At 46.4% G+C, this 26,628-nt stretch overlaps 1 protein-coding gene across 2 annotated transcripts in view; it reads right to left on the reverse strand.

Moving 5' to 3' along the window:
• The window catches only part of ERGIC2 (ERGIC and golgi 2), a 796,925-nt gene extending 779,477 nt beyond the window's left edge, over nucleotides 1–17,448 (reverse strand). Inside the window, exons 1-2 of one of the 2 annotated variants that reach the window (XM_069628528.1) lie at nucleotides 17,312–17,448; nucleotides 1,810–1,908 (exon numbers count right to left, since the gene is read on the reverse strand). The gene's annotated coding sequence lies outside the window, so the exon portion shown is untranslated. The remainder of the gene's footprint in view (nucleotides 1–1,809; nucleotides 1,909–17,311) is intronic. The other variant, XM_069628529.1, reaches the window with a different exon arrangement.
• Nucleotides 17,449–26,628: the final 9,180 nt, after the last annotated feature.

Genomic DNA, 26,628 nt, shown 5'->3' on the forward strand with positions numbered 1-26,628 from the left:
TTTTGGGAGCCAGGCCACCATTTTGGGTTAAGCGCAGAAAACGCGCTTAGAACGCCAAAAGGAGCTCAAAACACAAGAAACGATCGCGGCCACCATTCCCGTCCCTGAATCACTTGCACCGATCAGATACAATCCTAAACGAGTATCTAGGGCCTGTAGAAGGCTAGAGACCCAAGAGAGCTGTAACTTAGCTTACAGTGCCCTCTTGTGTCATGTTGCACGAAAGCCGCAACATGATAAAAGAAACTACGGGAAACAGCGTTCCCCGGTACTGACTGTCTTAAGGGCATGTCAGTTTCCCCGTAGGAAAGGAGCGAAAGCCCAGAGGAGTGCGGCAGAAGGCTGCACTTCTCTGGCAAAGTCGAGAACAGGGTGAAAAACAACAGCAAAAAGTTTAGGGGTTGCCACATGGAAGGAAAATTACCTACAATTACGAAATCTTTCCTAACAATGGGTGTCAACCTTTGATATTCACTACAGGGACAGAAATACCCCCAACCTCTGCTCTGAATATAAGCCAGTGACCAGCCCAAACCATGCCCTGGCCAAACACATTTTATAGGAATTGCAAAAGTCATATGACATCTCGGCAACAGTCTCTCAACCTGCTGAGCTACCCTGGTAACCTTCTACTGTAGAGTGCATCTATGGATCCCTTAATGTACTCAAAATCGCTGTATTACCAACTGTATTTTGGGTGCACCCCAGCCAGGAAAGTGATTCAAAGTGGAACTGATGCAGCGTGGAGTTTGGAAAGCAGCAACATGAAAGAAGTTGCCCCATTTTAAAACTTCCATTTTGAACATTTCCTTTGAGTGGAGTTCAAATGCAAACTCCCCCCCCCCCCACACTGGCCCTTGTGGGATTCCCCCTTTACATTCCCCCCCCCCCCCATTTCCACTGCTGAGTGGAATAGTGTCCTGCACATCTCATTCACGTTCCAGTGGCCTACTGCACACCAAACGTGAGATTCTCTTCAGAGGGTGATCCACCAAAAGAAGATCCTGGGACCAACAAGGCTGCAGCTACTATTAGTAACATCAGGGCTCTGGCGAGGAAGTCCGGAGGGGGCTTGCCCGCCAGAGCCCTGCCTTCTAAAAATAGCTTGCATGACTGAAAATGAGCCCAGGGTCTAAACGGAGGCACGCAGCTATCATGCTGAATGTCTCCGCTTCACCCTGGGTTGACTTCCAGTCATATGAGTTACTATTAGAAACGGCAGGGCTCTGGCAAGGAAGTCCCAAGGGGGCTTGCTCGTCAGAGCCCTGTCACCTAAAGTAGCTCACATGATTGCAAATGGGCCCAGGGTGAAGCGGAGACATTAAGCAGCACAGCTGAATGTCTCCATTTCACCCTGGGCTTTGTTCTGCCAAGCTGCCCGCCCCTCTGACAGCAACACGCAACAGCTGTGCGCACAAGGGGCTGCAGTGGCTCTTCGTGTAACTTCTGATACTGCTCACTTTACTGTGTAGTACAGGCTTGTACCAAAAGTGAAATTGTACTTAAACGTAGTCTTAATTGTGTGTGGTGTTCCCAAAGGGTACTGCATATGATTCTGCTTAACACTTAAAACCAGCTCTTGGGTGTTAGGCATCAACTAGTAAGCAGGACGAGAGAGTACACAGGGCACTGTAAATGCAACTCCCACATGAAATGTGAACTTTCAGTACCGCCTGCAAACTGAACATAAGGAACAGCCTCAAAAATAGGTTTGAAATCCCCGATTGTGACTCCTACTACACCTTTAAAATTACCCCACCATCACCCACAGCAAAATACAGTAGTTTTTTAAAAAAAAGACATTCTTACCGTCTGCAAGTCCTAATACAGATGTCAGGATTTTTCATGGTGCCATTGCTGCTGGGAACTTTGCTGTCCAAGATGGGATGATTGAGCCAATTTGTGTTCCTGCAATTGAAAAAGTACAATAAAATAAAAATTATATAGATGTACCAGATTGCCCATACCAAAATTTGCGCACTACATTCTTCCAGTTGGCACACATCCTCCCCCGCACACAAAAGGGACCTAGAGTGCAGGGTCCAAGCAGGAAATCTCCAAAGCTCGCTATAGGCCAGTCCACCCCAGCTGGCAGAGAGAGCAGTCAGAACACATACCTGAAAACCTAACTCGTACTCAGTCAGAGACAAAAAAAAAAATAGAGGGAACGAGAGAAAGAGCATCAGCTCGTTATATTTTACCCTTAACAGTTGAGAAGTCCAGCCTGCTGGCATTCCAATCATTCATCTACATATCTTACATAGAATACGACATAGCCATGTAGCTTATACTGCAGTTAGGTGACAGCGCTGACGTAGCAGCAGACTGCCGGACCTGCCATGCCAGACACGAGGGTCCCTGGCTTCTCCGCAACATATGGTGCCACATAAAGGCGAAGGCCTGGCACCCACTGCCGGATGATATACAGGAATTCCACTTTAAATCACTTCTATGGCAGCGGTGCACCAAAAGCACTGTTGGTAATGCAGTGATTTTAGTACATCAAGGGATGCATAGACTTGCTCTATAGTAGATGGCTCCCGGGGTAGCTCAGCAGTTTGACAGACCATTGCGGAGACTGTTTAAGGTTGAATTTAACCAAAACAATAAAAATATGCAAAACTTGTTAATCAAATGACTTTTTGCAATTACTTATAAAAAAGGACGCGCTATAAAATGTGTTTGGCCAAGGGATGGGTTGGGGTATTTCTGCCTCCATTTGGCACCCATGAACCCAGTTTAATTTCCTAATAACTGCTGTTAGCCCAACGGAAGCATTTATTTGTAAACATAACACCTTTATAAATATAACCTGTGATAAAACACAAAGCAAGGGGCACAAAAATGGTATTGGTGTGGGGCTCAAGAAAAACATTTTATAAAAAAAGACCATCTCAAAGAAAACTAGTGAACGCAAGTTTCAGCAGCGTTTGAGTTTGGAAATTACTTTTTTCCTTTGAATGTGTAAAACGCACATTTGAACAATAATGTGTCAAGCATGTAGAATGCCTGCTTTAAACATGGACCACCCCCCTCCCCACCACAGTGATGTTCATGGCCCATCGATTTCCGTGGTGTCCCTTTCAGGACAGAAACAAACAAACGGGATGAGCAAACAGAGCCAGGAAATGCACGAGTGACGGCTGGGGAAAGGAGCACTGTTTAGATTAGGTCACCGAGCCCCCAGCTTCCCTCTGCAAAGCTGGGGGCTTGGTAAAGCCTGGTCATGGCTGAGGTAGGCCGGGTCCCGAGATCTGGCCAGACATCTGATGCCGGATCTAGGACCCGGCTAGCGCCGTCCCATGGACCAGAGGGTTGACGAGGCAGAGGGACAGCCAAAGTAGGGGGACCGGTATTGTATGATATCTGGCTCCCCCACAGCAGATTGCTGGTGAGCTGGATATCATACAACACTGGAAATGCATGCTTCCGTCGCTGCTTGCCTCTTCCCCCATGGCCAAGCAATGTGGGGGGCACAGAGGGAGAGGAGTGCAGGGGGAACCAGCACTGCAGTGATCCGGCCCCCCGGCTCACCTTTCCCCACGCGTTAGTCTTCCTGGGTCCAAACGGAGAGAGGGAAGCAGAGGGACCGACAAAGACCTGAAACACTTGCTTCCTGGCACTCCCTCCAATTGTGGTGCGGCGGTCTGAGCTGAGAAGCGGCTTCCCTTACCAGGCAATAAGACGCTGGCGGCACCAGCAGGAAGCAACAACACAGCATGGATATGTGATCCAAATGCAGGAAAGCGCACGTCCAGGCTGCTTTTATTCCCCTGAGCCCCCATCACATTGACTGAGCATGTATTTTCTCCTTTCTTGCTTTCCTGGATCACATGCCCCACAGATACAGTATGGCTATTTTTTAGCGCTAAATACTCATTGTTATCTTGCTCGCAAGACTACATAGGCGTTTGCATTTTCACTGTATACTAGCAAAGCAACGGGAAGGCAGCTAGTCAGTGAGACAACTCAGGTAAAAAGTCTGTCCAATACAGAGAGAAAGAAATATTTGGGGGGGGGGGGGGTGGGGAGGGTCAATGCACTGCCTGGCAGCACTGAGCGGTAAAGTCAGGCACATCTCCCTGCAATGCTCAGAACCCCTCACCTCTTAAAGGCAGTAAAGTTACAGAAATCATACCAAGGGAACTGCATGCCGTCGTAGTGTGCCCATTGCTGTTTTAACAGTGAAAGCAGTGTTGCGCAGATAACGGCAGCGCTAGTCATTGTGCCGGCTCTCGCCGGATCCGAGATCACACCAGGTTTGTAGCCGGATCCGGCCAGTCAGCCGCCGCAAACCCCAAACCCATGCTCTGGGTCACTTTGAAAAAAAAGAAGGCGGCACAGAGTAGGGGGCGGAGCAGCTCATTGCCTCCATGAGCACTCTGATGGCTCCGCCCCCATACGTGTACACAGCAGGACTTTGATAGAGGTCACAGCAGCAGGAAAAGCAAACTAACTTCCTCTGATGACCCTGTGCACGGTGCGCAGGGTCACCAGAGAAAGTAAAAGTCCTCAGCCACGACCCAGTTTATTTATGCAATGTTTGTCGGACACATGGACCCAGATTTTTCATTTATTCATGCAATGTTTGTCGGATACTTGGGTCCGACAAACATTGCATGAATAAATACCCCCATTATCTTTTAAACTATCCCACATGAATACAAAGAAAGCAACTCAAAGACTATCTGAAGCTGGAGATATTGTTTCCATTGCTATAAACACAGTCACCCCCGGGGTAAGCCCACGGCCGACGCTCTAAGGTCAGGAGGCAGCTCTCCCCCAGCCCCTCCCACCTGCTGCTCGCTTGCGGTTAAGAAACGAAGTAAATATCGAAGTCCACAATATTGTGGTCAGAGAGGGTTTAACAACTCCTCCAGAAACGCTGACAAGGAATAATGCATGGGGGTATTGTGCGGATAACGCGGAAGAAGGAAACTCACTAGCCCAATTAACATCTGAAGACAAAGGACCACACAATCCCAGGAAGTAGGCTTGGAGATCTCACAAACGCCTAAGGCGGCAAAAAGCCAAAAAATGTAAGATCTACGCAAGCCACTACCTCAACCCTCCCTAACGAAGACGCTTGCAGAGAGGAGACGGGCCCCTGAGGGATAAAGCCCAGTCCAGCCAAAGTGCTGAAAACAAAAACAAAAAAAAAAGCCAGGGTGGGGGCAAATTCTTACAGCAGGCTACAAATCAGAAGAAAAGACTCAGAGACCCCGAGTACACACGTGTTTGCACCAAAAAGCATTAACAAAACCTTGTCTTCTCTCTCTACAGCAAAAATCAGTGCCATCTAGCACAATGAAACATTTTTTTGCAACAAAAATCAATGGGGAGCAGCTTCCTGTTGAACTGACAGATGCCGAAATGCTGGCAGGGTCAGAAGCCTGTCACGTCAGCAGGTGTCAGTGCCCGGGCCACATTACAAGTAAACTCAACAGACAAGCTTCCCCTACAGGCCTGTTGCAAAGCGCTAAGGGCCAGGGAGGACCTGCCCATGCCCAAAACACCAACATTGATAAAATGGCATATCAGGCAAGAAAAAGGACGGTCCTATGGCCAATTAAGTGAGGACATTCTACAGATTCGTATTCCAGAGATGGCAAACGAAACGGCCGCAACAATGGATCTCTGCCCCCCCCGTCCCCCAATCGTCGAAACGGCCGCCTGCCCAAGGCCTAAAAATTCAGACCAGCGAACCAAGGTTGGCTTAGAGAAAAGTCAACCAGACAATTCCTGCATCGTCTAAAGAAAGTAGCCTTCCACGGCAAGAGCTTGGAACGACACCGATAAATGAGGGGACTCAAAACAGAATGCCATCTCCACCCGTGGCTGAAAAATAAGAATCACAGAAAGCTGGATCCCCATAAAAAATAAATACAAAAAAAATAAAAAAAATAACTTGAATTAACCCTTCAGCATGGGTTGACCTTGGAGATGACTCAGCGAAATTGCAACTCCAGTTTCACGAGATACCCCTTCCAAAAAAGTCGACTTAATGTCCATTATGTCAACGGTCACAATTGAGCTAGCCCCTTTTTGTAAACTATACAAGGCTATGAATTAAGCCCTTAAAAGACAACTCTGCAATAATGTCATCCATGAATTCAAAACTAACCCATCTGGAGGGTTATATTGAAGCCAAAAATCAGGAGAACACCAGACACTCAGAACTAGTTACAGCAACAAGTTCAACTCAAACACCAGTACAAGATTCCTCTGAACAGAGTTCCTAAGTGGCCACATCAGCCAGCACCCAAAAGGAAGTACTGGCACTAACCCAAGCTAAGGGTAGAGCAGCTTATGTATCGGAAGGCATTATCCCAGATCTGAAGTTACAAGAGATGGAACCTGTACAAAGAAACCAAGGGAGAATGGGGCCATTGCAAGAGATTTAGGGCCTTTTGAGCCGTTACCCTGGCAAAAGCCTTTGCGAAAACCATTGCGGGATTCAAACGTAGGGCCCAAAGCATCCTACAGGATCTTTGGACAAAATGGGCTAGGAATAGCAAAGGATGTAATGGTATTTAGAGGGAATAAAGAAAGCACAACAGGTTACGGGGTAGTGGCTCAGGACGTTGTGTTAGACTTGAATGGCTCTCCAACAGAACAAATGATGTAGTACTCAACCGAAGGAAGGTTATACAACTTTGCGAACAAACTGCAAGCCTGAAAAGACTGCACTTAGGGGACATCCCGATTGTTGAACCAAGGGAGGAGATAATAAAGAGTGCTCCTACCTCCATATTGAAGCAACCAACATAAGGAGCCTTTTCAGAAACTCTATAGGGGACTTCAAAAGGATGTGTTATGAAATTAAGGAGATTCACGAACCAAAGAGACAAAAGTTTGATATGAATCAAGAGAGATAGATACATGGGCAGAAAAGCTCACCAAGAAAGCCCAAGTAATACAAAATTGAAGGACATAGACTATAGATGCACAAGAGCCTACATAAGGACGCCTAACCACAGTCGGAGGGGGTATCTTCGAAATTGTGAACACCGTCCATCATATGAACGGACCCTTAATGAATCTTCATCCAAACAAGGCGAGACAGCAGACTCTCCGGAAAAGCTAAAAAGTGATTCCCACGAGGCCCTACCTTCGGGAGAAACAAAGACAAAAAAGCATGAGATTCCTAGAAACCACTAGCACAGGCATAGAGAGGAAAATGAGCAACAACCGCCCCCAAAGCAGAGCATTTGGACATCAAGAGTCTAGAAAAACTATAAATTCTTCTAGCCACCAACATCGAAATGCAGGGAGATTTTGGGGCTTGACCTAGTGGAAGTCAGAAGAAGAGTTGCACCAATGAAAAACTCAATGTGCTCATGGAATACCCGAGGTTTCGGACATCTAACTACGATCTTGGATCTTGGATGTTAACTTGGGCAACTGACATGGTCTGTCTCCAAGAGACATGGTTAACTCCAAAGCCTTACCTCGATGGATATGACCTGGAACCCTCACCAGCAATTAAGGGGGAGGTTGGTAGGCCCATTTCCAGGCTACTAACCGCCGTAAGAGCAGGAAGAGGGTTCCCTTGGCCCTTTTCCTGCAAGGCAAAAGACCTCGGGGTCATCTTCGACTCCATACTCTCTTTCTCTCCTCACATATCTGACGTCTCTAAGAAGTCACACTACCAGCTACACCTCCTCAGAGGTATCCTTCCTTTCCTCTCCTTCCCCCAGAAGCTCACTGTCTCCAGACCCCTGGTCCTCTCGAAGCTGGACTACTGTAACAGCCTCTATCTAAATCTTCCTGCCTCTACTCTCCGCCCCTTGCAACTCATCCAGAACAGGACTGCAAGACTTGTCCTTGGCCTCAAGCCCAGGGACCGTATCTCTCCAGGACTGAAATCGCTACACTGGCACCCAGTGGCTGCGAGGATTAAGTTCAAAACCCTCTGCATTGTCCACAAGGCCTTCTGGGGCCTTGGGCCAAAATACCTTCAACTCTCTTCCTAAATATCTTCCTTCTCGAGCTCTTCGCTCATCAACCTCCAACTACCTCAGGGTCAGCCGCTTCTCCAAGCAACGAGCTGGGGGGAGATCTCTCTCCGCAGCAGGGGCCTCCCTCTGGAACAGCCTTCCTGCCTCCTTGAAACTTGAGGAGAACCATCTTCGGTTCCGGAAGCACCTCAAAACCTTCCTCTTTGCCTCAGTTTTCTCTCCCTCTCTCCCCTGCTAAATCACTGAACCTGCACTGAATCTGCAACTGGGCCACTCACCGATCTCGGTCTTTGGCCCAGCCACTCTTGCCTGCACTGCCTACCTGCACTACTGGACTGTCTCTGTATCCTACAGTCCCTTCTCCCGGCACTTACCTTGCACTTGCCACCAGCTGGCCCTATTATTTATCTTGTATTCTACTAACCATGTACTGCACTTTCCCCTCTCCCCTTCCCCTTGCACTTTTCCCAGTCCCCCTACCCTTGCACTTGCACGATCTGAATGACACCTGGCCTAGTAGGATCGTTGTCTGTCTCCCCTTGTTCTCCCCCTGCCTCGTCGTGCCTTGAAACACGTGTATAGGCGCGTTACAAATGTCATATCATAACGCTAGATTCTACCCTTCAAGCCACAGAACTAATTCATGCAGTCTTAGTTTTGTGGAATAGACAAGAGCCCCAAGAAGATCCAACTAAATTTGAAAAGATTCTCCTAATCAACACTTACTGGAACCCGGCCAGAACGGATGCCGACAAATACTTAAAGGCCATAGAAAACACCCTTGAAGAAGCCAACGCCACCCACAAAAATCGATCACACAATAATTTCGAGTTACTTAAAAGCAGTGTGCGTAACAGAGGGGGCAAAGGAGGCACACCTTCATTCGAGAGTGCATTTATATATCTTAGGGGCAGAACATGGAATCTGCTAATAGATGCATACGATCTGGATAACCTCCACAAAATAAAAAACAACCAAATACCATCAGTACCGACATGGGAAGGAAAAGGAGTGGGTCTCATGATAGATCACACGCGTCTCAAGAGCAGCGACCATAACCCAGCAACCCACTGGAAAGTCACACACCCGAACAGGAAAAGCAACCCTTAAGTGCCAAGGACGAGGTATCTCGTCCTTGGGATTACCTCCCCAGTGCCAAGGGCGAGATAGCTCATCCTTGGCACTTAAGGGGTTAATGAAGGAGAAAATGTTAGAAGGCTTTGAATGGTGAAATACCGAAATCACCAAAAAAGGCCTTGGCACTGGGGGGGAAAACCCATGGCAGTTAAAAGGTTAATAACCTGGAACCTTGTAAGGGGAATACACGCCTTAGACTAAAAGAAATTGTGTCCTCGACATCCGACTATTTCCAAGCAAAGGAACAGTGGGGAAAAAGAGGCATAGAACTTCTTGCCCATCTGCCCTTCCTCAAAGTACACAAAGTTAAACTACAGAGCTCTGAAACCTTAAAACCAAAGCTCCACGTGTACAACAAACTTAGTACCTAAAAGGCGAATGGTAAGACAAATTAAACGCTTGGTGGAAAAAAAAAAAAATCCATTATTAATAACTAAAGCAAAAGAGGTGGGAAAAAAAAAAAACAACAAAGCCTGGATACGGCAGCAAAGAGTAAATTTATACTAAGCAGACTCGGAAGCAATGCTGCACATTCCGAGTGGCAAAAACTCCAGGGTCTTCTGGACCCTGATTGAGCCAGGCGCAAATGAATCAACATTTGATAACAGCCATCTGTTAAAGTGAGCTGGAACATGGCCAGTGACAAGACGACAAGATCAGAAAATTAAATACTCTCGAGCACCGGGGCCCAGATGGGTTAACTAATTGTAACCTGAAACAGCACCCACAAGCCTGGGCATCCCTCATAAGCGAGATATTCCAGCACTGCGTAGACTGCAGTGCAATTCCTTCAACATGGAAAAATGCCATCGTAGTACCAATCTTTAAAAAAAAATAATAATAAATAAAAAAAGGAGACCAGAATGATACAAGGCAATATCGCCCAATCGCTCTACTGGATGCCATCGGCAAAATGTTTAGTTCTAGCTCTGGAGGGCTTCCGAGAGTGGACCTTTGCCTCCGATAATTATGATCCACTACAGGCGGGCTTCATTCGTGGACTAGGAACCTCAGCAAACATTCTTCTAATAAGTGTTCTGAAGGCAAAAGCACTTCAAGCCAAAACACGATTAGGTCTAATCTTCGTGGACTTGGTGCAAGCTTTCAGCAGGGCGAATAGAGAAATCTTGTGGCAAAAACTGATCCATCGAAGGTGCCCGAGCTCAATTTTACAGCCTATCCAGGTTTGTACTCGCAGACCTCAATGAGAGTAACGCTAAACAAAGCAGGCCTGTTGTCAGATAAGATCGTAACAGCGCATGGGGTGAAGCATGGATGCCTTCTATCGCCAGCTTTATGCAACTCTTACATCGCTGACTATAGGGACTCCCAGGAATTCGAGCCTTCCCACCGTCATTGGGAAATACAAAAAAACCCAAGAATCCTCTATGCGGACGACATAATACTGCTTGACCAAACCCCTGTCGGGTTACAAAGACAGATGGATAACTTGAAGGTCTACCTGAGAGACAACTTGGAACTCATCAAAACAAAAAAAAAAGTAAATGTTTAGGAACCCCCCACCCCCAAAAAAAAAATTAAAAAAAATAAAATAAAAATAAATAAATAAATAAACACACACCACAGTCTCAAACTGTTCACGGGGGTAACAGGCTGGAAAACATCACCGGTTTCAAATACTTGGGGATAATACTGAACAGTAGAGCTGAAACACCAATGCAGGACCATCTACGAGCAAAGATGAGAACCTTAATAGTCCAAACAAAGATGAGAACCTTAATAGTCCAAACAAAGATGAGAACCTTAATAGTCCAAACAAAAATTATGAACAGAAAATTTGGATGTTTCTCATTAATGCCAATCCTGAAATTCTTTAGATCGAAAGGTGATCCCAAGTATAGTTTTTGGAGCTCAAGCGATGCCATCACTCCCGGACTCCATAGTAAGTTTGAGGGACTCTTTTTGGCGCCAAGTGCTGTCATTGCCACAGTCGACTCCTATGGTGTTGATTCGACGTGAACTAGTTTGTCCTCCCTAAAAGCAACCGTCGAAAGAAGCGGTCTGATGCTATACAGGAAAATCATTCAACTGTCTGCAAAATCAATTCTGGAGATAATCAACAGAGCAATGTTGAACGATGAAAACCAAATGCTCACAAAATGGAGATCAAAGAACAGGAGCTTATAGAAGTTCAGAAGAGGACCTCCTCGCCAATCCTGGGAAAGTCAAGAAAAAGATCCTAGAAATGGATTGGATAGAGACTCTGAATGCAGCCTGACAAAGGATCTGCCATATAATCCCAAAAAAGTAAACAAGATTATACCATACCTCGTGAAAATCACAGACAAGCACTAAGAGCAAGTTTCATGAGAATTCACCTGAACTTAATCAGCACAAACGAGATCTTAGCGATCAGGCGACAGGTGGACTCAAACAAATGCCGCTTCTGCACCCAAGATAATCAAAATCGAGACAAGAAGGCATCTCCTTTCTGTACAGGCCTCTCAGAAGAAAGATTCACATGGCTAGGCCACCTGCTTAAAAAAGTATATGTTTATGATGAACAGGAATGGTGGGCCAGCTTAATAAGAGGTGAAAAAAACGAACTGGGTCATCGCAGTGGTGGGTTTCTTCAAAATGATTGGCCTGGTCGCATAAGTGACAAAAGGGATCTGACCGATACTTGTTCGTCTAAGCTGATAAGAAAGTAAAGACGCGACTACATGGGCCATAAAATTGTCTCATGCACCAATGAAAAAGTGGCCCATAGTTGTAAATGGCAATTCATTCCTTTTCCAAGGGGGGGGGGGGGGGGGGTTATAAAATGGCATGCAAATTGTGCATGTTAAAGAATATTTACTCAGCAACACTGGTCAAAACTATTATTAACATAGTTAAGTAACATCACCAGTGTCATGGAAGTGGAATTGATATATAGTTTGGAAAAGAAGCAGCATTAAAGAAATTGTGCCGTTTAAAACTATTATTTTTGACATTTCCTTTGATCGGAGGTCAACTGCCAGCTCCTCCCCCCAAACCTCGCCTCTTTGGGCACCACCCCCTTCACCTCCGCCCTCACCCCAGCCCTTGTAGGACCCCCCCACCAAATTGTTCTCATTTCCACCACTGGATAAGGGGGTGAATGGCGACAGCCGAATCTGCCTTGAAATTCCCTTGGCGTGTGCGGCACGGTCATAAACCACTTTTGTTTGGGGGTGGGTGGAGCCGGGGACTGTCAGTTGGTCCACATCGTTGTGTGTGCGGGCTGCCGTTGCGGCCTTGGTGTGAGACGTCCAGGACGTGACATCAGGGGAAGGGAAGGGGCGAGGGAAGCGTTACGGCAGTTGCCGCCTGTACTAAGGTTGCGTTATGACCCCGGCTCCCGCGTATCATGGTCAGAGCGGCCCGCGTGCCCATGAGTTCCCCAGGTGGGGACCCAACAATGGCGACGAGCGGTCAAGTGACCCACCAGTGCTGTGTCGAGGTCTGCAGCCGAGCAGTTTAGCGCGTCGGTGTACCTCGGAAACATTAGCAGCTGGCAAGCCGTGCACTGCCTCAGTCACACGAGGCACCGCGGAGCACATAACAGCAAGCAGCTGTTGGGAGGGGCCCTCGAGACTCGTGCCCGCTCCCCCGTGCAGGAGACAAGCACCTGCCGCACAGCGCTGTTCAGCACTGCAGGAAGGCCCGACCAGCTGAGTGAGCTGCAGGCCACTAAGGCCCTACACGGACCAAAAGACAACAGAATTCATCACGTGGGTAAGCACCGCCCACGCTCAACGCTTGGCAGCCTGCCACTCATAAGGCATGTGCAGCTTGGAACCGGCACGGGCAGAACAGGAGGCCAAAGCCCCAGCTCATTAGAGGCAGGGAAGAAGGAATGCGAGGACTATAATCAAATAACTCACGCCACGAGCGGCAGCAAACGATCACGACCCAAAAACAGAGTCCCAGCACATCTAACAGAATGTCGGACTCAGCAAGTACAACAGCCTCATCATCAGGAGGGGCAGGCACAGCAGCAGCATTGTCAGGAGGAGCTGATGCCAACAAAGGCAAAAACCAGCCCACGCAAAATGAAGTGGGAGCATCACAAGTCATGCACATGCCGAACCCCTCTGAAATACGGGACAACTCAAATCTAGGACCCCGCTGGACCATATGGCTCCGAGACTTCAAGTTCTACGCTGGCGCCATAGGCCTAACGGACGATGCAGAACACATTATTTATGGCAGTGGGACCGGCAGTGAGAAACATTGCAGGTGAATTGCTAAATGTAGACCCGTCACATATGGAGAACTTCATGCCAAATTGTCATACTATTTCGCACCACACACACGAATGTTGATTATGAACGCCACATATTTCACACGACCAGACAAGAAAAAGGAGAGTCCATAGACATTTTGTAATGCGCCTTCTCATTAAACTGAAACACTGCAAATTTCACAAGTACTCCAATGAAGAAGCGCTCAGATCTCAAGTGATCGCAGGATGCCTCTCACAACCATTTCGCAAACTCCTCCTACAAAAGCAGAGGTCCCTGGAAGAAATCCTAGCACTGGCCCGCATGGAAGCTGCGGTCGACTCACAACTGGACAACCTAGGTAAAGTGTCCTTACAACAACACGCTGAAAACACCGAAGCAGTCAACAAACTGTACTCGAACCCCACTCAAGGAGGAAAAAGCTCTGAAGCCGCATGCTACAAATGCGGGCACGAATACCCCCATGCGTGGAAATGCCCAGCCATAGGACAGCAATACGCCACATGTGGGGGGCATGGATCATTACAGGGCCATGTGCAAGAATGCACCCGTACACACACCAAGCAAACCCAGGACTCGGGTCAGGCGCAGATGCATCCGCCAGAGCTCACCCAGGCCCAGAGGGGAGAGGACCGGAAACCCACGAGAAGAGAAGACAGTGATCGGAAAAGCCGCTACACTCGGGAAGACAGACGCTCATCGGAGGACATGAGACGCTCACAAGGCAGCGTTTCGTAAGATACATCGAGAAATGGTCCCCCACCAGCAGTGATGCCCCGTCAGAGAAAGATCAAAGGAAGAAGGGCTACGTGTGGGCCATCAACGACAACACCGCAGCTACTCAACACAGCCCCGTACTGATGCTACATGTGAACAACACCCCGCTAAAATTTGTAATAGATACCGGAGCGACGGTTAATATCATCAGCGAACAGGCGTATGAATCGCTTGCGCCGCCGCCTAAAATCAAGAAAGCCGCGGTGGACATTTACCCCTATGGCTCCACGCCACCTTTGCCGTGCAAAGGCACGATCACGGCGTGGTGCGCCCACAAGGAACACACCGCAAGGATCCCGCTGCACATCCTAAAAACTGAAGCCAACAGCGGCTGTATTCTATGTTTCAAAACGACAATAGAAATGGGACTGGTACACATCCTATACCAGCTGTTGGCTCAAATATTTTGCCAAACCAGAAGTGATTGAACAAACATTCCCGAAATTATTCGCCGGCCTAGGGAAACTAAAAAACAGAAAAGTACACCTTCACATAAATCCACTCGTCAAACCCGTGGCCTAACACTACCGAGGAATCCCATTCAATATTCAAAGACAGGTGGAAGAGGAACTAATCAAAATGAACGCGATTGAACCCGTATCGGGGCCCACACTCTGGGTGTCACCCCTTGTCCCCGTCCCCAAAAAGTCACCAGATGGGTCCATACGCCTGTGTGTTGACATGCGCAGAGCCAACATCGCTATTGAGAGAGAGACACCAGGCACCCAAGATCACGGACATGATCCATCTTCTACACGGAGCAAGAGTCTTCTCAAAACTAGATCTGATAAAAAGGTTACCACCAGATTGAAATTGCGCCCGAATCCCAATATATCACCCCATTTGTAACCCACCTTGGTCCTTTTCAATACAAAAGACTGTGTCGGCATCTCCTCCGCCGCCAAAATTTCTCAGGAGGAAATTCATAATGTCGACATGAGTAATTCGACATGTGCCGAACTGTCTGAACTATTCAGACGATGTTCGGCAAATCACAAGAGGAACACGACATAACACTACACAGAGTGTGCCAGGCACTGGAGGAAGCAGGACTAACGCTGAACAAAGCAAAATGTGAGTTTTGAAAAGGGATCACCAAGATTCTTTGGCCATATTTTCTCGAACATAGGAATGAGGCCAGATCCGGAAAAAGTCAAAGCTCTCAATTCAGCCAACCCCCAAGACTATAAATTCACAGTAAAGCACCGACCGGGGAAAGAGGAGAACCCTGCAGACGATCTATCCCGCCATCCCACGGCCTCAACCGCATCTCAACCATCCATCGCAGATGCATACATAAACTATGCCATACACCACCTACAACCACTGCCAGTCGGATGGGCAGAGCTGTTGGCACAGTCAGAATCAGACCCAGCACTCCGAATCGCAATCCACTGCCTGCAGACAAACAAGAAGACCCTGATGAGACAGCAAGCAAGGGCAGAAATGGACACGAGACGACGTCAAGTGGCTCGACCAAATCCGAGACGAACTAACGGTGGTAGAGGACAAGGGACTGCTAAAAGGATGCAAAGTTGTCGTCCCAAGAACTCTCCGGGAAAGGACAGTACACTTGGCCCATGAAGGACACCAAGGGGTAGCTGCCACGAAATGCCTTCTCTGTCAAAAGGTGTGGTTCCCACAGCTTGACCGCATGGTGGAAACCATCGTGGGGGGCTGCCACATCTGCGCACAGGTAGCGCCACCCCACATCCAAATCCCCTACAGGCATCACTGCTACCGAACAAAGTGTGGGAGGAGCTTGCAGTAGACTTGTTTGGACCGCTGAACGATGGCACACGTGGTCGTGCTCATGGATGAACACTCACTATACCCGAATGCACAGATCGTGGACAGCAGCGCAACCTAAAGCGTTATCCCTGCACTCGACCGAATACCATCAGCATACGGAATTCCCAAAGTCATAAAATCAGACAACAGCCCCACATTCATAAGTCTCGCTGGCCACAGGCAAACGGCATGGTCGAAAGATTCATGGCCAATGTCAAGAGGACCTTAAAAATTGCCCACATTCAAAACAAACCATTCGAGCAAGCTCTCAACCAGCTGCTCAGGGAATACAGACACACCCCATAGCACGACAGGAATTTGTCCTGCGGACCTGCTATTCCGGAGGCCGGTTACCACGAGATTGCCGGAGGATCCGAGATTAAAAGAACCGACAATTCTGGAGCAAAGAGGCTAGAGTCAACGATGAAACGAACAAGGCAAAAACGAAGGAAGCTACGGACAGGAAGAGACGTTCCCGTGAGAACCTAATGCAACCAGGGGACAAAGTATGGCTCAGACAACCAAAAAACCCGTGCTGTGAAACACCTGTGTATGAGCTCAATGTAAATTAAAATATCAAATATACCAGGCGCTTTTCCAAGATGAATACGCGCATTATAAATGCTCAATAAAAAATAAATACCTGCCCATGCATGGCATGGACCACTCCTTCCTAATCATCTTCCTAAACTCGTAGACGACTTAACAAATCATTATCCCTTAAGGCATTTCAGAAACTATCGGGAAACTTTACAAACAATGCTAGCGGGTCTCATAGGGACTTTAAGTGTGTGCTTCATAATGAAAGCAATACAAGACCTCAGTTTAGCCTTCTTTTGCACACATTGCAAAGGGGAAAATGGACAGCCCCTACCCGGGGAATGCCAAATCGCCCCCCATGCAGGATAAATAAACTGTTATGCTGCTTACCCATATGCGTCTGTCTGCATAAGACACACATCCCCATCTGCTGCACATACCAAATCCTCCACCCTCCAGCGGGGAGGATAACTAACCGTTCGCTGTACTGTTCACTGGTACAGTGGAAGTCCCATTGGAATGCACTGTGCCCAGCCCCACTCGCTAAACACACCTCCCCCGGGCAAATCGCACATCTGCATGAGAAAAGCCCAAAACGAACTGAATCCACCTGTACTTTAAGTAAATCTCAACCGATGCACATTACAAAGCCCAAAATATACAAAAATACCCCCTGCCCAATATTGCCTTACCCCTTTGATGCACATTACATATCCTCAAAAAACACCGAAATAACGAAAAAACAAAACTGAATCAGCATGTACTTTAAATAACGATGCACATTACAAACCACCAAAACACACAGAAATACCCCCTTCCCAATATTGCCGCTCTGCATTAAAGTAACAATCAACAACAAATAACTTTAAGACTTACCAGAAACCAAATAACCAACTATAAGCAGTGCTCTTTGCAACGGAGGAATTGCTCCGCAACACCTTCCCTTCACCTCCAGCAAATCAGATGACGAAGTGAACGCTTAAACCCACGTGATGCAGAGCAGCCCACGTAATGAAGCGGACGTTGAAGCCCACGTGATGCAGAGCAGCCCACGTGATGAGTTGCAGGCGGGGCTTGCTAGGGTCCGTTTCTCGAATGGGAACTAGAAAACTACCACATACGAAACGCGCATGTCCAGTTTCCAGGCAGCATCAGGTGAGTGTATGCTATCCAACTCTTGCAGTGAATTTTATATACATTTCTTTCAGCTTCCTTCAACTTAGACGTTTTCACCCCTTTATTGTTATTCTGTTACTAGTAGCCCTTTTGCAACCTCTAGGAATGCACGTTAAAGCTGTAATTCTTTGATGTTCTAAACATCTGGTTTTGAAATTACACAGGGCAGCCTTCTGTTGGTATTATAGACACAATAGCTGCTCCGAAGCTTATTTACGGTAGGGTTCAAGCTCTGCAATGCTCGCAGACGCAGTAACTGCTGTGCAGCTACTACACAGACCGTGCTCTGGTGTAAAATACTATATATATATATATATATATATACACAATACCTGCGCTGGCTAATGCTCAAAGACGCAGTAACTGCTGTGTAGCTACCACACAGACCCTGTGCCAGCTTATGCGTGCAGAGACAGTAACTGCTTTGCAGCTGCTACACAGACCCTGCTCTGGTGTAAGTGACTACATATATAATAATACCTGCACAGACTAATGGCTGCAGAGGCAGTAAATGCTGTGCAGCTACTACACACACCCTGCTCTGGTGTAAGTGTCTGTCACAAAGTGTGTAGGGGTGATGGAGTTCTTTCTGTGAATTATTTGCTAATTCTGTGGCGTAGTAGTTTTTAGTTTTATTTATTTTTTTTTTCTTTGAGGACTGTTGCTTTGTACAGTTTGAGGTGTCTTTGGTATTTTATTTAGTCTTGTCTGGTGTATTGTTCTCTCCATTTTGCAGTCATTTTTTTGGGACGTTTTTTCATTTCTTCTGTGAACCATTTTGCTGCCAGTTTTTTTGGTGTTGCTTTGAATGTTTTAGCTGGTGCTAATTGGTTAATGGCCTTGGTGATCCAATTGTTGAGTGTGTCTTCTGTTGTATCTATGTTTGTATCGGTGGGATCTCTTTCACCTAGGTTGTCGTGGTGGCTTGATAGCATGGTGGCCTCGTCTGCTAGTTTTGTTGCAAAGTTGGGGTTGTAAGAAAATGGTTTGTTGTTCAGTAGGAATACTATGTTGGATTGGTCGTTGAGTTCTATTTTGATTTGGAGGGATTCATAGTCTTCTGCGTTGGTTGTGATGATTCGAGATGCTCAGGCGTGTTTTTTGTGTATAATTGCAATTCTACCTCCTCTTCGGTTTTCTCTGTTGGCGTGTATTAATTTATAATACACGCCAACGTGTATTGCTTCGTTCGCGATGGCTTTATAGTTATCTGATAGCCAGGTTTCAGTAAAGAAGAGCACGTATGTGCCTCATTCGCTTAGGAGGTCATTGATTTCTGTTGAGTGTTTTGCCATGGATCTAATGTTGAGGAGGCTGCAGTGTAGTTTGCTGAATTTACCTTTTGTGTTGTTGTTAGTATTGTTTGTTCTGACCGGTGTGTTGTTGGTTGGGTTTCCGTTCCAGGTGTTTTTTTTCCCAGTTGAGTCTTTTGGGTGGGGTGACTCTTTGTCGAGTAGACTGATCAGGTTTGTGGTGGGGTTGGTTCGTTTCCAGGTGGCAAATAGGGTAGCTACCCCTCTGTTGTTCCAGCCTTGGTGATATAGGGGGTGTAGAGTGAGTGTTATGGTTTCCAATTTGTTTGTTCTGGTTGGGGTATTGTCCATGGTGGAGACCAGTTTGTGATGGTTTATTAGTGGTCATCCGTTTGTGTCCTGGTTGGGTCTGTATTCGTGAAGCTTGTTGGCTGTCGGTTCGTTGTTGCTGTGCTGTTTTTGTTTACCACATTGTCGTATGTGGACAGGTAGCGAGCATTGTAGTCTCTTTGCTCTGTTATTTGTATGCCTCTTTGGGCCATCTCAGATGTTTGTCAAGTTTTTTGGGGTTGTGGGATCATGCTGGTCCGTGCCTTCGCGTGGTTTGGTATTTCTTATTATTTCTTTTGTCTTTTCTGACCTTTTTCTTTCTTGTGACGAGGCATGATGCGTGGGTTGTGTTCCTTAGTGGGCGTCCTCTTTCGATTGGTGTTTTTCATGGTCTTTTGGGTTTAGTCTTTGCTGTTTGTGGTTTCTTGTTGGTTGTGGGTAGTTGAGACCTCGGTTGATGGGACTTTGTGGTTCCGTTTGTTTACTCCTTCTTTCTTTTTTGGATCCTTTTTTTAAAAATTGTTTTATCCTGGAGGTACTTTTCGTTATGGTTGTTGATTATTGGATTTTTGCACAAAGCAAATGTGAAGGAGTGCATGTGAATACTGCCATATATTGGTGCAGTGATGTTGGGGAGAATTCTCATTTCTGTGCTAATTCCCTTCAACCTTAGAGACCCCCAGGTCTTTTGCTGGACTGTAGGACTTTTTAATTTTAACCCTGGAGTGAGTGAGACCCTTTTCCCACTGCCTAATGTGTTTTGACCTTTGGATTATGTGTTCACTGTTTTGGGAGTCTGACAAACTCCATATGCATCTACTTTTTGTATGGGGACACAGAGCACCTTCAGTGCAGTGTCACTGAGAAATCCTTTAGATTTCACATAAGGTTTAAAATACCTTTTTCTTGTGTAAACTACTGTTCCCAAGAATAGTAAAGTGAAATTGACTTTACTTACCTTTTCTCTTTGTGGGTCCAGCACACACCATCTTAAGTGGAGTGCTGGGGGGTTACCTAGTAGTTCCTTATCCTACATTCTCATGTAACATTTGTATGTTGCCCTCCCTAATTTTAAATGGCTAGTGGCAGTGGTTTAATTTTTCCTACCATTGTGCTTTTCTACAGCAGGCTGAACCCTCAGCTACAGTATAGCACCCAAGGGTGACCATTTTATAAAAACGGCCCCTGTCTTCTTTTTTTGCAATTTTCTGTTTGTAAGGTCTTTCTTGGGCTTTACTCTGTGCGTCGAACAGATTGGAGTCCTTTGTTTGTCTTGCCTTTGGCGCACTTCATCCCTGAGGCCCGCCTCTGTTTCCAGTGTGTCTGGAAGGACAGGATGTGAGTGAGGGTCTCAAAACTCCCCTGTCCTTTTGTCTCTAGGAATGCTGAAATGCAACCAGTCCTGAATGGCTGGCTGGCTGGCTGGCTGGCTGTCATTTCAGGACAGCGACCCTGATGTGTCATTGACAGCCTAGGCTGTGCATGAATGGGAGAAATCTGCTTAAAAAGCGAGGGTTTTGGGACTAGAGGCAGTTGACCACTGGGAGAAACACCCGACGAAGAAACCGTGAACGAAGCTTGCTGCATCCTCCTGGACCTTTGAGTTGCCTGGTGAAGCCCTGCTGCTGTGCTGAAACCCCCTTTTCAGACAGAGAAGCTTCGGAATGGATGACTTCTCCCCCTGGGTTAGTGGGACCAACTAACCCAGAGACAAACTCCACTGGACCATCTTCCCTGTCTGGCTGTACTTCTTCATTGCTGCAAGAACCAAGTGCCATGGGTCGAGTAATCCGTAGTCGAGTGAAACGTCTGAAATCCGGCTAGAAGGTCCAGGAGTCTCCTAAGGACCCTCCAGAAGCAGGATGACCAGAGCTAGTCCCCTCACCAGACCCAAGGAGTGAAGGAAGCCCAACCGGTACCAGAGATCAGCAACAGTGCTGTTTACTAAGCGATGAAACCGAAAAGAGCCCGTAGCTGCCAACGACCTCTGAAGTACCACCGCAGGAGCCCTACAGATGTCCTCCCTCTTGTCCCCACAACTGAGGCTCAGGAACACAGGGTCTGTAACGCTGTAGCAGGACAGAAGCCAGCTGGACCACTCTTCTTCAAACCAGTCGTACTGTTTAGACTTGGAGTACTTACCTCACTGTCTTGTAGCCTTGCTTTTCTCAGTTGGGAATTGCAGTGGCTTACTTTTAGAGTTGATTCCAACTCTGTTTTCACAGCTTGTGACCCTACAAGTGATATTCTAACAAACTCTCTAACTTTGTGCAAGCCTTTTGATTCTAAGAAGTACCTCCACTCCAAAGACTATTTCAAATTGATTTTGGCTGTCCTGGCTCCCCGCAGACTCTTCTAGCCCACTGACTTTGATATGGTTTGTCACTCATAGGTAGTAACTTGTGTTAGACTGTTACTGCTGGGAAAGGCTTGTCTAGATTTCATTAGAAGATTTAGTTGTCCTCACATATACTGAGAACCTGTTTATTTAAAAAAAATGTTTTAATTACTTGTGTATAATCGCATTGTGATTTTTACAAGGAAAAACTATTCGTTGTGATTCTCTATAGACAGAGTTGCATGCGCTTGACGATTGTCAGATCACCTATTCAGCGTGAGGGTTGATTTTTTTGAAAGTGATGTCAAATAGTTTTGCTGCCGTATTAGTCCATTTGATGTTTTCTCCAGACAGTAATCTGTTCCACCAGACATCATCTTCCAAGATAGAGTAGGCTGCCCTTTCCAGATTAAGTTCTGGGCAGTGCAACAGCAAGTGTCGTAGATTTTCAGACTCGTCTGGTGTAGCACATAATCTGCATTCCTTAGACCCAGACTGAAGTCTGATGGAGAGAATTTCGCACGTAGGAAGTAGATTCAAGCGTGCTCTTAAAAAGATCTTCATGAGGCCTTTGTTTGGGAATTTGATACAGTATGGCAATGGAACTTTGAGCTTGTTGAAGCTGGGCGGCAGATGCTTTAATTTGTTCGCCTGGGCTTTATCAACTGTGTTGATCCAGTCCTGTAGTTCCATTTTATATTTTATTCTCTGGGGGTTCCTTAGTCATCTTCGGTGCATGCCAATTCTTCTAATTTTGCTTGCTGTTTCTTGGCCCAGGTGTTTAGAATATTGTGTGCCCGATGGTAAGCTCTGTTGCAATGATCTTGTAGATTGAGAGTGTCTGGAAGAATAGTTTTTCTAAAGAGTTGCATAGCACTCTGTTCAATTGTTGGTAGTAAGGACAACCGACCCAGGTCACGCCTGATGCTTGCGATTGAGACTGAGTTTGGAAGACCATGGACTGATCTCCACAGTAGCCCTTCCGATTTAGACCAGATTGTGTCTGGCATGGTAAGTGTTGCTCCCATGGCTGGAACAACTTTCCCTTTGTAGAATTGGATAACTGGAACCAATGAGAATTTCCCCTATTGTTTGTCAATTGCTCTCATCTGAGCTGCAGGGTTCCCAGTTTTTCCCCACAAAGACTTCTGCATTGTTGACTCATGCGCTGAGCTATCGATTGTTACGCCCAGGTATTTGAAATGGGTGACCATTTCGATCTTGGTGTTTTCCAGATACATCCTCTGTTGCGTCTACTGTTCGAATGACCTTTTTCGAGGATCATGATTTTGGTTTTTAGTTAATTTCTAGGTTGTTTGTACCCATGTAATGCACCAGGTTTGTGAGTTGTCGCTGTAAGCCAACTTCAGTCTGGTCTAACAAGATTAGATCATCAGCGTAAAGTAAACAGGACACATTGGTGTTTGCTATTTTTGGAGGGAAAGCTCGAATTGATGGTTCTGTATCCTTGAAGTAGCTGATGAAGAGGGCCGGGGCTAACGGGTAGCCCTGTTTAACCCTGCGCTCTGATGGAATCTCTTTTGACAACAGACCTTGGTTGTTTAGTCGCACCCGAAGTTTGGTTGCGGTATGAAGTGCCATAATTGGGTCTAATATTTTGCTTGTGCACTTCCAGTTTTTCAGTTTAGACCAAAGAATACGCCTGTCCACTCTGTCAAAGGCCTGTGAAAAGTCTATGAAGGCCAGAAACACTGTTGGGGCCCCCTGCTTCACTTTAGATTTTATTAGATTCAACATCCGGATGTTTACAGATGTTCCACCATTTTTTAAGAAGCCCATCTGGAATGGATCATTTGCTGGCGATGATTGTACCCAGGATTGGAAATGCTTGAGTAGTAGTGTTGCAAAGATTTTTCCAATGATGTCCAATAATGCTATTGGCCGATAGTTCATTGGCTCTTCTCTGTTGCCACGTTTAAACAGAGGGACTATTACTGAATGGGACCAAGAAATCGGGATTGCTTTTGATGAACTGCAGTGCTGGAATAAAATACTGATAAATATTGTCCAATCGTCCAGGTTTTGCTTGAGGTCAATGTTGGAAATACCATCTGGACCTGGGGCTCTGGAGGATTTTAGACGTTTAATAACGCCCCTGATGTCCTCTGCAGCTAAGTTGATCCACGGGCTGCTGTTCTTGTGTGTTGGTGGTGGAGTCTGAGCCAGGGGGGGCTGTGAATAACTTTTCAAAAAAGTTAATCCAGTTTTCTTCAGTGACCGAGTTGGCCAATTGGTTTTCTTGCTGGTTACCAGTCAAATGGTCGACAGACCATTTGGTCGACACCATTTGGTCGAATGCCAAATGGTCGAATTTTTTTTTTTTTTTTTTTTTACCCATTTTTTGGGTTTTTTTGGGGGGGTCCCCCCCCCCAACCCCCTTTTTTTCTTTTTTATTTTTTTTCCCCACACGAAAACCCACAAAACACATATATAAAAAAAAATTCGACCATTTGGCATTCGACCAAATGGTGTCGACCAAATTGCAGTCGACCAGTTTGTCGTCGACCAGTTGACTGGACACCTTTTCTTGCGTCTTGCCTGTATTCTTGATGAGTGCCCAAAAGTCACTAGATTTTTTGGTGCTTAGTGTTCTCAACATGATCTGTCATTTTGATACATATAACATCTATGGTTGTGTAACCATGATTTGTAGCTGTTTACTTCAAGTTGCCATTTTAGCCAAGAGGGTTCAGAATTCTCGATTTTTGCTTTTCTTTTCGCTTGCCTCAGGCGCTTTCTTCTTTCCACCAGAGTTCGATCATACTCGTGATTATGCTTTCTACCTGTTGCTTTGGTTCCACCTTGTATTTTAGTAGAAAAGGGAGGTAGTCTGGTCGTTCTATTTCTTTCGGTTTGTTTATGATGTTTCTTTCATATTTGTCTGTGATGGCCCTGATGTTGGCAGCGGTCAGGCGGAGTCTGGTTTGCTGGTTGTTTGACTCCAATGATGGAAGAAATAGTTTGCACACTGGATTTGCCGACGTCCATGCCATAGAGAGCAGGTTATGATTGCTTTCTGTGGTCCGGGTTACTTCAAAAGATTCAATAAGTGACAGTAGGCTATGTGATACAAAAACATAGTCAAGAGTTGCCTTGGAGTTTTTGCGCTCCCAGGTTGGGATGATCTTTTCCCAGGGTTTCAGCCATGCCACGTTGTGGAAGTTCCGTGAGTTCATCAAGAACATCCATGCAGTTCCTCTTTCTTCCGTCGAGAATTTATGATTGATTTAGGCAGATCAGTGTTTCCCGGATCACATTTTGCATTCAGACCTCCACATATGATTATATGAGTTGTGTTCTGATCCACTCGTATATTATCAATGGCATCTGCTACTTGGTTGCAGAAGATTGTAGTTGAAGTTTTCTGGGGATTCCAATAGAGATTTATGATGGCTAATTGGGACGTACGCGATGTTCTAGTCCTGGTGCGTCCATGTGGTTAGGACCGCAAGCATCCCATATGACTCTATTAGTTTTTTTAGAAACCCTTATACCAGAGCCAAGCCGTGTTGCGAGAAGGAGGCCTGAGGACGGGCGTCCGAATATGCCCCTTGTGGCTGCAGAAAGTTCGATCGCGTATCCATCCAGGGTGGGTTTCTCTGTTAGCCAGGTTTCCTGGAGGCATAAGATATCATGCGCCCCCCCAGGTCCTGGTTGCTTGGGTTGGTAAGGTGCTTGTGGCCTCGAGTGTTCCATGAGGCCATTGACAGAGTATTTGTCACATTTTCTTCTTGGTCTGGTGGTAGTGGGGCCAAAGTCCAGTTTGACACCAATTGTGGTTGCTATCTGCGAGACTTCCCTTTTGCCACTGCCTTTAGCCATTGCCATGGTCCTTTCGGAAATCTGGTTTCTCTTTGCTCATGGGGTTTTGCCCTGGTTCGGGAGATGTGACCATTTGACTTTCCTATTGATGGTACATCGTCTAGCGAACTGGAATGATGGTCTGTTTTGTTGGATCCTTGTGTGACAAGCCTTGATGAAGCCTTCACCCGAGTGTCGTTGCTGTTGGAAGAGAAGCACCTTTTTTAATGAACCATGTAAGGTCTTGGGTGATGGGACGGAATCCTTTCTGCCATATCTATTATTGTAGAGGTCTTGATTTTTGGAGATATAATGGGTTTTATGGGCCCACCCTTCTTCTTGACGTCCTTTTCGTGATTCGGTCTGAGGGTTTCCAAGTTCCGTTAACAAAAAGCCAGCTTGCTTAAGATTGTTGTAGGCTTCCACAGGGATTACTTGCAGGGCCCGAGATTTTATGTGGAGAAATTCCTTAGCTTTTTAATCCCTATGGTAGGGCTCAATCAAGCAAGTCTTTTTTAGTGATCTCAAAGACTCGATTTTGTTCAGAGTTTTCAGCGCTGTTGTTCTGTTTAGTATCATGTAGGCAGATCTGCTTGATACTTGTTCCAGTTTGAAGACTCATGTCCCCCTAGGGTTTTTTTTAGTGCTAATAGAATGGTCTGTATGTCGTTTGTCCGTTAGTTTTTCTTCTGGCAGGTTATGCCGCGGCCTTTTGGATGGCACTTTGTCGTAAGTGGAGGGACTGCCTATACATGGCGATTCTTCTTCATGGATCGATGTCCTCTGGGCGTTTTTTTTTTTTTTCTTCTTGATAATTTTCTGTCACTTTCTGATGGGTGACCCCGACAAGCAGCTGAGTTTTTTTTTCACAGCTGGGGACACCTGAGTCTGTGTGAGTGTCGTTGCTGACGGCCATGGTTGTCTTCGGGCTACTCTGAGCCTGGGAGCTGGTAGAAGATTCATCTGAGTGTAAATGTTGCGATAAATCCATCAGGCTACTTGATGCCTGAAATTCAGCCAGTGGTCGAGGTGGTTTACTGAGGTCAATAAACACTGGTGCCTCTTCTGGGTTGTTTACTTGCAGTTTCTTTTGGGCAATATTGATTCCTCTTTGTCATCCTGTTTGTTTGGACCTGCAGGCTTTACTTTAGCGGTGGCTGTTTGCTTTGTGCCTGCCAGCTGTAAGACTAGGTTTTGTTTCTTTACGTGACTAGACTCTGCATTCTTTTTCGTGGGGCTAGTGGATGTTGTAATGACCTTGGTGACTAATTTGT

This window comes from Ambystoma mexicanum, chromosome 12 (genome assembly GCF_040938575.1).
Source record: "Ambystoma mexicanum isolate Mex_15411 chromosome 12, UKY_AmexF1_1, whole genome shotgun sequence".
Taxonomy (NCBI): domain Eukaryota; kingdom Metazoa; phylum Chordata; class Amphibia; order Caudata; family Ambystomatidae; genus Ambystoma; species Ambystoma mexicanum.